Raw genomic sequence first — 10,009 nt, forward strand, 5'->3', positions numbered from 1 at the left:
AAGGAGCTTTCTGTATGAAATTCTAAAGTCAGTAATGAAAGATTTCAGCCAGTGTACAACATTCAAAACAATCACGAGAAGTTCTAGGTAGGTATTCGTTTATAGGATTGGACCATATCATCTTTGAGAAGGAGATAGATAAGCCTTCTTTTTTCCATCTTTGCTGAAAAAGGCATTTCCTATCCAAAATTGCTTTGGAAAAGACAAAGTACTAGATAAGGTAATGTTAATATGTGAGATGTTCATCATTTCAAAACAACATTTATATCACGTTACTTTCCAAAGCTCCCCAGTGGCTTCTTAATACTATTTTTATCAAGTTAAAAATCTCTAACCAACACCTCCCACTCAAGGCCCACCTTAATCTAGCCCTATCCTAGAAAACCAAACATTTCTTTCCATAACTCTCCAGTGGCTTTCCACATAAATAATAATAATAGCAGTAGCTAATATGAAATATACATGTGTAGACTACCTTTCAGAACCTGAGAGATAGCTAAAGTGGTATTCAGATGAAAATTCTTGTCCTTATAAAATTATATTAATAAACAAAAATGATTGCCTTCAGCATACCATTCATGAAGTTAGAAAGGGAATAATAAAAATATAGTTGAAATTAATCATTTGGAAAACAGAAAAAGATTAGAACTGAAAAATAAAACCAAACTAGCTCTCTGAAAACAAACTTCTGCCTACCCTACGCAAGGAAAAGGGTGAAATCAAACCTACACAACATGAGAAATGATCGTGGGAAATCATAACAAAGCCTGGAAATTCAAAGAACAAAAGCCCTCCTTTGCTGGACTCTATGCAAATATGAATGAGATGATCAAGTTTCTAGGAAAACATAACTTACCAACCTAATTCCAGAAAAGAGAGAAAAGCTAAACAGATGTACTTCATATAAGAAACAGAGAAAATTACTGACCAATCTTATGAATATCGACGCAAAAATTCCAAATAAAATATTGGGTTGGACAAAAAGTGCCTTTGGTCTTTAAGTAAAAATAAAAGACACATTTTTCACTTTCACCAAGAACTTTACAGAACAACATATTCACCCTTTTGTTCCAGTACCTTCTGCCATTTTTCAGGCATCTTCATAATTCTATCTTCCCAAAACTTTTTATCTTTTTGAGCAAAGAACTGTTCCAGGTGCCTTTTACAGTCTTCCAGGGAATTGAAATCTTTTCCATTAAGAGAATTTTATAAAGACTGAAATAAATGGAAATCCGAAGGTGCAGTGTTTCGTGAATATGGTGGATGAATCAGAACTTCCCAGCCAAGCTGTAACAGTCTTTGCCTGGTCATCAAAGAAACACGCGGTCTTGCGTTATCCTGATGGAAGATTATGTGTTTTCTGCTGACTAATTCCGGACATTTTTCATCTATTGCTGCTTTTCAGTTGGTCTAATTGTGAGCAATACTTGCTGGAATCAGTCGTTTGGTTTTACGGAAGGAGCTCATAATAGAGGACTCCCTTCCAATCCCACCATGTACACAACATCACCTTCTTTGGATGAAGACCGGCCTTTGCTGTGGTTGGTGGTGGTTCATTTCGCTTATTCCACAATCTCTTCCATTCCACATTATTGTAAAGTATCCACTTTTTATCGCCTGTCACAACTGGTTTTAAAAATGGAATGTTTTCCTTACATTTAAGTAGAGAATCGGATGCGGAAATGCTGTCAAGAAGGTTTTTTTCTCTTAACTTTTGTGGAACCCAAACATCAAAGTGATGAACATAACCAGGCTGGTGCACATGATTTTCAGCACTTGATTTGGATATTTTGAGTATGTCGGCTATATCCCGCGTGGTATAACGTTGATTGTTCTCAGTTAATGTCTCGATTTGATCGTGATCAACTTCAACTGGTCTACCTGACCAAGGAGCATCGTCCGGCGAGAAATCTCCAGCACAAAACTTCGCAAACCACTTTTGACACGTTCGATCAGTCACAGCACCTTCTCCATGCACTGCACAAATCTTTTTGCGTTTCAGTTGTGCCTTCACCTTTCTTGAAATAATAAAGCATAATATGCTGAAAATGTTGCTTTTTTTCTTCCATCTTCAATATTAAAATAGCTACACAAAAATCCACCAGTTTTGATAAGTTTTTTTTTTTAATGCATGCTGATATGATAGCTGTCACGATACAATCTAACAAAATTGTTTCTAATGAAATTAAGGACAACTAAGCACTACTGGAGCCATCTTACGAAAAAACCGAACGAACCTTTTGGCCAACCCAGTATTAGCAGATGGAATGTCTGAACCAAGTGGAGTTAGTACAGGAATGCAAGTGTAATTCCAGTGTAGGAAATTTACTGATGTAAGTCATCATTTTAGTAAGTTACAGGGAAAATATAACCCCGTAGATACCAAAAAGTCACCTTCAAAATTTAATCTCCATTACTAATTTTTTTTAAATGCTTAATGAAATAGAAATCAGTGAATATGATTTTTTTTAAAGTTGTAAATCTCAGACCAAAAGTCTGAATGAGGAAACACTAGACTCTCCCACTGAAATCGGGAAAATGTCAGGTTGGTAATACTTCCATTTACCTAAAAGTGTTCTGGACGTACTCTCTGAAGCAACCAGACAAGAGAAAGAAGTCAGAGGAATAAATATTGTAAGGGAAGAGGTAAGGCTATCACTGTTCGCAGATTATATGATTAGATACTTGGAAAATTAAAGAGGATCAACTAAGAACAAAACCTACTAGAAATTATAAGAAAACAAGCTGAGCTAAAATGGTGTAAAATTAATACACAGAAATCAAAAGGCTCCACACATACTAACACGAATCGGAAAATACAGTGAAAGTAAACACTCCACGTACATTAGCCACAAACAGATAAAATATCTAGGAATAAACTTAACCAAACCAATTCAACACAAAGTTTTAAATGTTCCTGCAGGACGACGAAGTAGAGTTGAATAAACACAGAAGAATTTACTATATTCTTAGTAAGATTCAAAGTCATTAAGTATGTCAAGTTTTCCTATGTTAATTTATGAACTTAAGGTGATGGTAATAAAGGAACCAACAGAAGGTTTTTTAATTTTTTTGGGGGGGGGTTGTTTTTGCTGCTTGCTGAAACCAAACGAACTAAATCTGAAGGTCAAATTTCAAAAGCTGTAAACAAATAGGAACGAGAACCACGGAAAAGGGAGCGGAGAGGGAGAACGAGCCCCGCTGATTGTAAGCCATGCTCAGTCCAGGGACGGGTTGGTCCTGAAGCATGAATAGGCAGCAAACCAACAGAGCAGAACCGGGAGCCCAAGAACAGAGGCAAATGCACACAGGACTTCAGGGTATGAAGGTGGCATTTCACAGCAGTGGGGATTCTAAGGGTAATTCAGTAAATGGCATTGGTTATAAATGAGCGGCCATCTGGGGAGAAAAAGGTGGAACCATATCTCAAATATATGCCAGGATAAATTCTAGATGGATCAAAGATTTAAATGCGGGAAGTGAAGGAATCAAATTTCTAGGACAAATAAGGAAAACTTCATATACAATCTCAGAGTAGGGGAGGCCTTTATAACATGACTTAAAATCCAGAAGGCGGGGAGGGAGGTCTTCCCCGGTGGCGCAGTGGTTAAGAATCCGCCTGCCAGTGCAGGGAACACGGGTTCGAGCCCCGGTCCGGGAAGATCCCACATGCCGCGGAGCAACTAGGCCCGTGCACCACAGCTGCTGAGCCTGCGCTCTGGAGCCCGTGAGCCGCGACTGCTGAAGCCCGCGCACCTAGAGCCCGTGCTCTGCAGCAAGAGAGGCCAGCACAGCGAGAGGCCTGGGTGAAGCAACGAAGACCCAGTGCAGCCAGAAATAAATAAATAAATTTATAAAAACCAAAAAAATCCAAAAGGCGTAAAAGAGAACAAGTTAAAACCGTCAAAATCAAAAATGTCTCTATGAATAAAACACCATAAACAAAATCAAAGGACAAATGGCAAATTTGGAAAAATATTTGCATCTTATGTAACAGAAAAAAGGCTAATTTCCATAATAAATACATTTCCTGTAAATCATTAAGGAAAAGAGCAAAATTCAATTTTAAAGTGTGCAAATGATATGATCATAGAAAAAGGATAACAAATGGCCTTTAAACTTTTGAAAACATGCTCAAACTCACTCATTTTTTAAAACTACACTAAGACACTATTTCTCCCATCAGGTGGGCAAAACTCTAAAGGTTTAATAACACAGCACGTTGGTAAGGCTGTTGGGAAACTAGTGATTCATTCATTTTTGTTGGAAGTGAAAACTGATATGACCCCTATGGAAGCCAGTTTGACAATAATTGTTAAAATTGCAAGTGCATAAGTCATTTTCCTAACCAGTTCTCCTTCTAGGAATGTACTTTGTAGATAAGTTCTCAGGCATGAAAAATTATATCTGGATGAGGATATTTTCTTTAGCATTATTTATAATAACATCAATGCGTTTGGTTAGAGCATAATTAAATTACGAATAGTTAAATTACGGCATAGCCATACAGCTATGAAAATTTCTATGCAGCTGTAAAAAAGAAATGAGAAAGCTCTTCGGCTATTGATACAAAAAGATCTCCAAGATATATGGATTGGAAAAAAGCAACATGTAACAGGTCAATGTGTATAGTATGCTGTAATTTACCTTTAAAAAAAAGGAATTAATAATAGTAGTTTAACATGTTGGTGGTGGGGAATGGCCAAGAATAAGTAGAAGACATTTCAATAATACATTTCTATATTTTCGGTGCTTGAATGGTGTATTGCCTATTTAAATATTATATATAAAATAATAATAGCTAACGTTCAATGCTTTACTACGTGCCAAACACATTTAAATGACCTGAGAAATATCTGTCTGGGGTTGGTGTTTTAACATTTGGATACAGTTGGAAAAGTAGGTCAAGGACAGATTTTGGAGGGCCTTGAGTGTTCCCTAAACTAGGATTCAAAGTGAAATAGTGGGAGACTATTCATCAAGACTTCTGATGAAAGTGTATTTAAGGTGATTACCCGTCAGGATTACTAGGATGGCTTGGAGGAAGGGCAATTTGAGGCAGAACAGCTATTTTCTGAGGTTACTACCTAAACATTAGGACGCAATTACACTTGGTCAACAGGAAATCAGGCAGAGAAGCAGCTGTGGGAATGGGGAGGGACAAAGTTTCCAGACAATTAAGGGTGGACAGTGAATGATCACTGGGGTGGGGGCGGGTGGGCACTGCTGGAGGACAGAACCGGATGAGTGAGGGTAGGAATAATCATGGTGTGGGCAAGAAACAGTGAAGACCCCAGTCCTGGGAGCATGGCCAGGGGTTAAATGGTGTAAGTCTGCACAGACGGCTGCCTGCGTTAAAATCTTGAATCTTGAATCTACCACCAAGCCATTCAACCTTGGACAAACTACTTAATCTCTGTGCCTGCATTTTCCCATCTGCAAAATGGAAATAACAATACCACCTAGTCCACAGGGTTGATAGAAGGACTTGATGAGATAATATCTATAAATTACTTTACAGTACCCAAAACACATCTGGTGCTCAATAAATGCTAGCTGTCTCTGTGAACATGAAATGTAGATTTTTTCCCCATAAACTCATTTGTTATATTATTTGTTTCCCATAAACTCAAGTAAAGAACCCTATATAATTTCAGATTCACAGGGAAAAATTTTAAACTTCTCAAACAATGTGATTGCTTTGCTATTTGGGCAACAAATGCTTTTCAGAAATGTAACCTATGCAGTTCAAGCCCTTTGTGTACACAGTTAAGTATCAGAAATCATGAAAGGCGATCATTTAACTTCCATCTCATTCTCTTTATCCTCTTCTTCTGGAACTTCAACTATGCATATGTTGGCCCTTCTGATGCTGTCCCACACATCCCTGAGGGCTCTGGAGGATTTTTTTTACTCTCTTCTCCTTCCCCTTGTCTTCTCTCTTGACAATAGGCCACATTTTCCTGGTTCTTCTTATCTTGAATAGTTTGGGATTATAACCTGGACATTGTGAATGTTATGTAGTCAAGACTGAATTCTGTTGTGTTCATCCCAAGACCGTTTATATTTCATCTTAACAGGCAAGTGACTTGGTTAGATTCAAACTGCAAGCTCTGTCTCACCTGTGGTGGGTGGCAATTCAGATCTCAGTTATGCTGTCCCTCAGGATCCTTGAGGGATTGGTTCCAGGATCCCCGCTCCCTACACCAAAACCCCTGGATGCTCATGGCCCTTAGTTGGCCCTCCTTTTCTCAGGGTATAACCCACAGATAACCAACTGTGCTCTAGACCTTAACTGCCAGCTGCCCTTAGTCTGCCTTGTGCAGAGTTAAAACACAGAATTTAGGTCACCTCTTTTCTGGGTGATCCCTCACTCTCTCATGGCCCTGACTGCCCCAGGCTCCACCTTGATTCCTCAGGCCAGAAATATGACAGATTTTCTATTGGAGTTTTAGCCACTCACATACCCTTTTTGACCATGTCCCATCCTCCGGTCAAAGCTGATACCAGGAAACACACACCCTCCTCCAACATTCAACTCCCCTCTGCCTGCTTTTGTTCACTCTCCAGATCCCTTCATTGATTTTTGGGGTTTGTCTGGAGTTTATAGTTGTAATTTGTGGGAGGTTTGGTCTATTAGGCGCCCACTCCACGGTACCGCTGGGCATACGTCTTCTCCACTGTGTATGCAATACCTAGTAAAGAGCTCTCAGCCTTGGGCTGGTATCCCTAACAACCCCCCACCCCAGTAGGCTTATTGAAAGGATAAGATGTGATCATATCTTGGAAAATTCTTCTGGTGTGTTAAGTGTAAAGTATAGGAGGCATTTAGACATATGTAAAAATTGACCAGTTTCCAAAACTGCAAATACAACCCAAATAAACATTAAGAAAAATATTTTAGAGAGGGCAGACAGCAGAAGCAAGAAGAACTACAATCCTGCAGCCTATGGAACAAAAACCACATTCACAGAAAGATAGACAAGATGAAAAGGCAGAGGGCTATGTACCAGATGAAGGAACAAGATAAAACCCCAGAAAAACAACTAAATGAAGTGGAGATAGGCAATCTTCCAGAAAAAGAATTCAGAATAATGATAGTGAAGATGATCCAGGACTTGGGAAAAAGAACGGAGGCAAAGATCGAGAAGATGCAAGAAATGTTTAACAAAGACCTAGAAGAAGAACGAAAGAACAAACAAACAGAGATGAACAATACAATAACTGAAATGAAAACTACACTAGAAGGAGTCAATAGCAGAATAACTGAGGCAGAAGAATGGATAAGTGACCTGGAAGACAGAATGGTGGAATTCACTGCTGCAGAACAGAATAAAGAAAAAAGAATGAAAAGAAATAAAGACAGCCTAAGAGACCTCTGGGACAACATTAAACACAACAACATTTGCATTATAGGGGTCCCAGAAGGAGAAGAGAGAGAAAAAGAACCCGAGAAAATATCTGAAGAGATTATAGACGAAACTTCCCTAACATGGGAAAGGAAATAGCCACCCAAGTCCAGGAAGAGCAGCAAGTCCCATATAGGATAAACCCAAGGAGAAACACACCGATACACATAGTAATCAAATTGGCAAAAATTAAGACAAAGAAAAATTATTGAAAGCAGCAAGGGAAAAATGACAAATAACATACAAGGGAACTCCCATAAGGTTAACAGCTGATTTCTCAGCAGAAACTCTACAAGCCAGAAGGGAGTGACATGATATACTTAAAGTGATGACAGGGAAGAACCTACAGTCAAGATTACCCTACCCGGCAAGGATCTCATTCAGATTCGATGGAGAAATCAAAAGCTTTACAAACAAGCAAAAGCTAAGAGAAGTCAGCACCACCAAACCAGCTCTACAACAAATGCTAAAAAACTTCTTTTAGTGGGAAACACAAGAGAAGAAAAGGACCTACAAAAACAAACCCAAAACAATTAAGAAAATGGTTATAGGAACATACATATCGATAATTACCTTAAACGTGAATGGATTAAATGCTCCAACCAAAAGACACAGGCTTGCTGAATGGATACAAAAGCAAGACCCATATATATGCTGTCTACAAGAGACCCACTTCAGACCTAGGGACACATACAGACTGAAAGTGAGGGGATGGAAAAAGATATTCCATGCAAATAGAAATCAAAAGAAAGCTGGAGTAGCAATACTCATATGAGATAGAATAGACTTTAAAGAATGTTATAAGAGACAAGGAAGGACACTACATAATGATCAAGGGATCAATCCAAGAAGAAGATACAACAATTTTAAATATATATGCACCCAACATTGGAGCACCTCAATACATAAGGCAACTGCTAACAGGTATAAAAGAGGAAATCGACAGTAACACAGTAATAGGGGGGCACTTTAACACCTCACTTACAACAATGGACAGATCATCCAAAATGAAAATAAATAAGGAAACAGAAGCTTTAAATGACACAATAGACCAGATAGATTTAATAGATATTTATAGGACATTCTATCCAAAAACAGATTACACTTTCTTCTCAACTGTGCATGGAACATTCTCCAGGATAGATCATATCTTGGGTCACAATTCAAGCCTCAGTAAATTTAAGAAAATTGAAATCATATCAAGCATCTTTTCGGACCACAACACTATGAGATTAGAAATGAATTACAGGGGAAAAAACGTAAAAAACACAAACACATGGAGGCTAAACAATACGTTGCTAAATAACCAAGAGATCACTGAAGAAATCAAAGAGGAAATCAAAAAATACCTAGAGACAAGTGACAATGAAAACATGACAATCCAAAACCTATGGGATACAGCAAAAGCAGTTCTAAGAGGGAAGTTTATAGCTATACAAGCCTACCTCAAGAACAAGAAAAATCTCAAATAAATAAGGTAACCTTACACCTAAAGGAACTAGAGAAATAAGAACAAACAAAACCCAAAGTTAGCAGAAGGAAAGAAATCATAAAGATCAGAGCAGAAATAAATGAAACAGAAACAAAGAAGACAATAGCAAAGATCAATAAAACTAAAAGTTGGATCTTTGAGAAGATAAACAAAATTGATAAACCATTAGCCAGACTCATCAAGAAAAAGAGGGAGAGGACTCAAATCAATAAAATTAGAAATGAAAAAGAAGTTACAACAGACACCGCAGAAATACAAAGCATCCTAAAACACTACTACAAGCAACTCTATGCCAATAAAATGGACAACCTGGAAGAAATGGATAAATTCTTAGAAAGGTATAACCTTTCAAGACTGAACCAGGAAGAAACAGAAAATATGAACAGACCAATCACAAGTAATGAAATTCAAACTGTGATTAAAAATCTTCCAACAAACAAAAGTCCAGGACCAGATGGCTTCACAGGTGAATTCTCTCAAACCTTTAGAGAAGAGCTAACACCCATCCTTCTCAAACTCTTCCAAAAAATTGCATTAGAAGGAACACTCCCAAACTCATTCTATGAGGCCACCATCACCCTGATACCAAAACCAGACAAAGACACTACAAAAAAAGAAAATTACAGACCAATATGACTCATGAATATAGATGCAAAAATCCTCAACAAAATACTAGCAAACACAATCCAGCAACACATTAAAAGGATCATACACCATGATCAAGTGGGATTTATCCCAGGGTTGCAAGGATTCTTCAATATACGCAAATCAATCAATGTGATACACCATATTAACAAATTGAAGAATAAAACCCATATGATCATCTCAATAGATGCAGAAAAAGCTTTTGACAAAATTCAACACCCATTTATGATCAAAACTCTCCAGAAAGTGGGCATAGAGGGAACCTACCTCAACATAATAAAGGCCATATACGACAAACCCACAGCAAACATCATTCTCAATGGTGAAAAACTGAAAGCATTTCCTCTAAGATCAGGAACAAGACAAGGATGTCCACTCTCACCACTATTATTCAACATAGTTTTGGAAGTCCTAGCCACGGCAATCAGAGAAGAAAAAGAAATAAAAGGAATACAAATTGGAA

The sequence above is a fragment of the Orcinus orca genome, chromosome 12 (assembly GCF_937001465.1).
Source record: "Orcinus orca chromosome 12, mOrcOrc1.1, whole genome shotgun sequence".
In the NCBI taxonomy this organism is placed as follows: Eukaryota; Metazoa; Chordata; class Mammalia; order Artiodactyla; family Delphinidae; genus Orcinus; species Orcinus orca.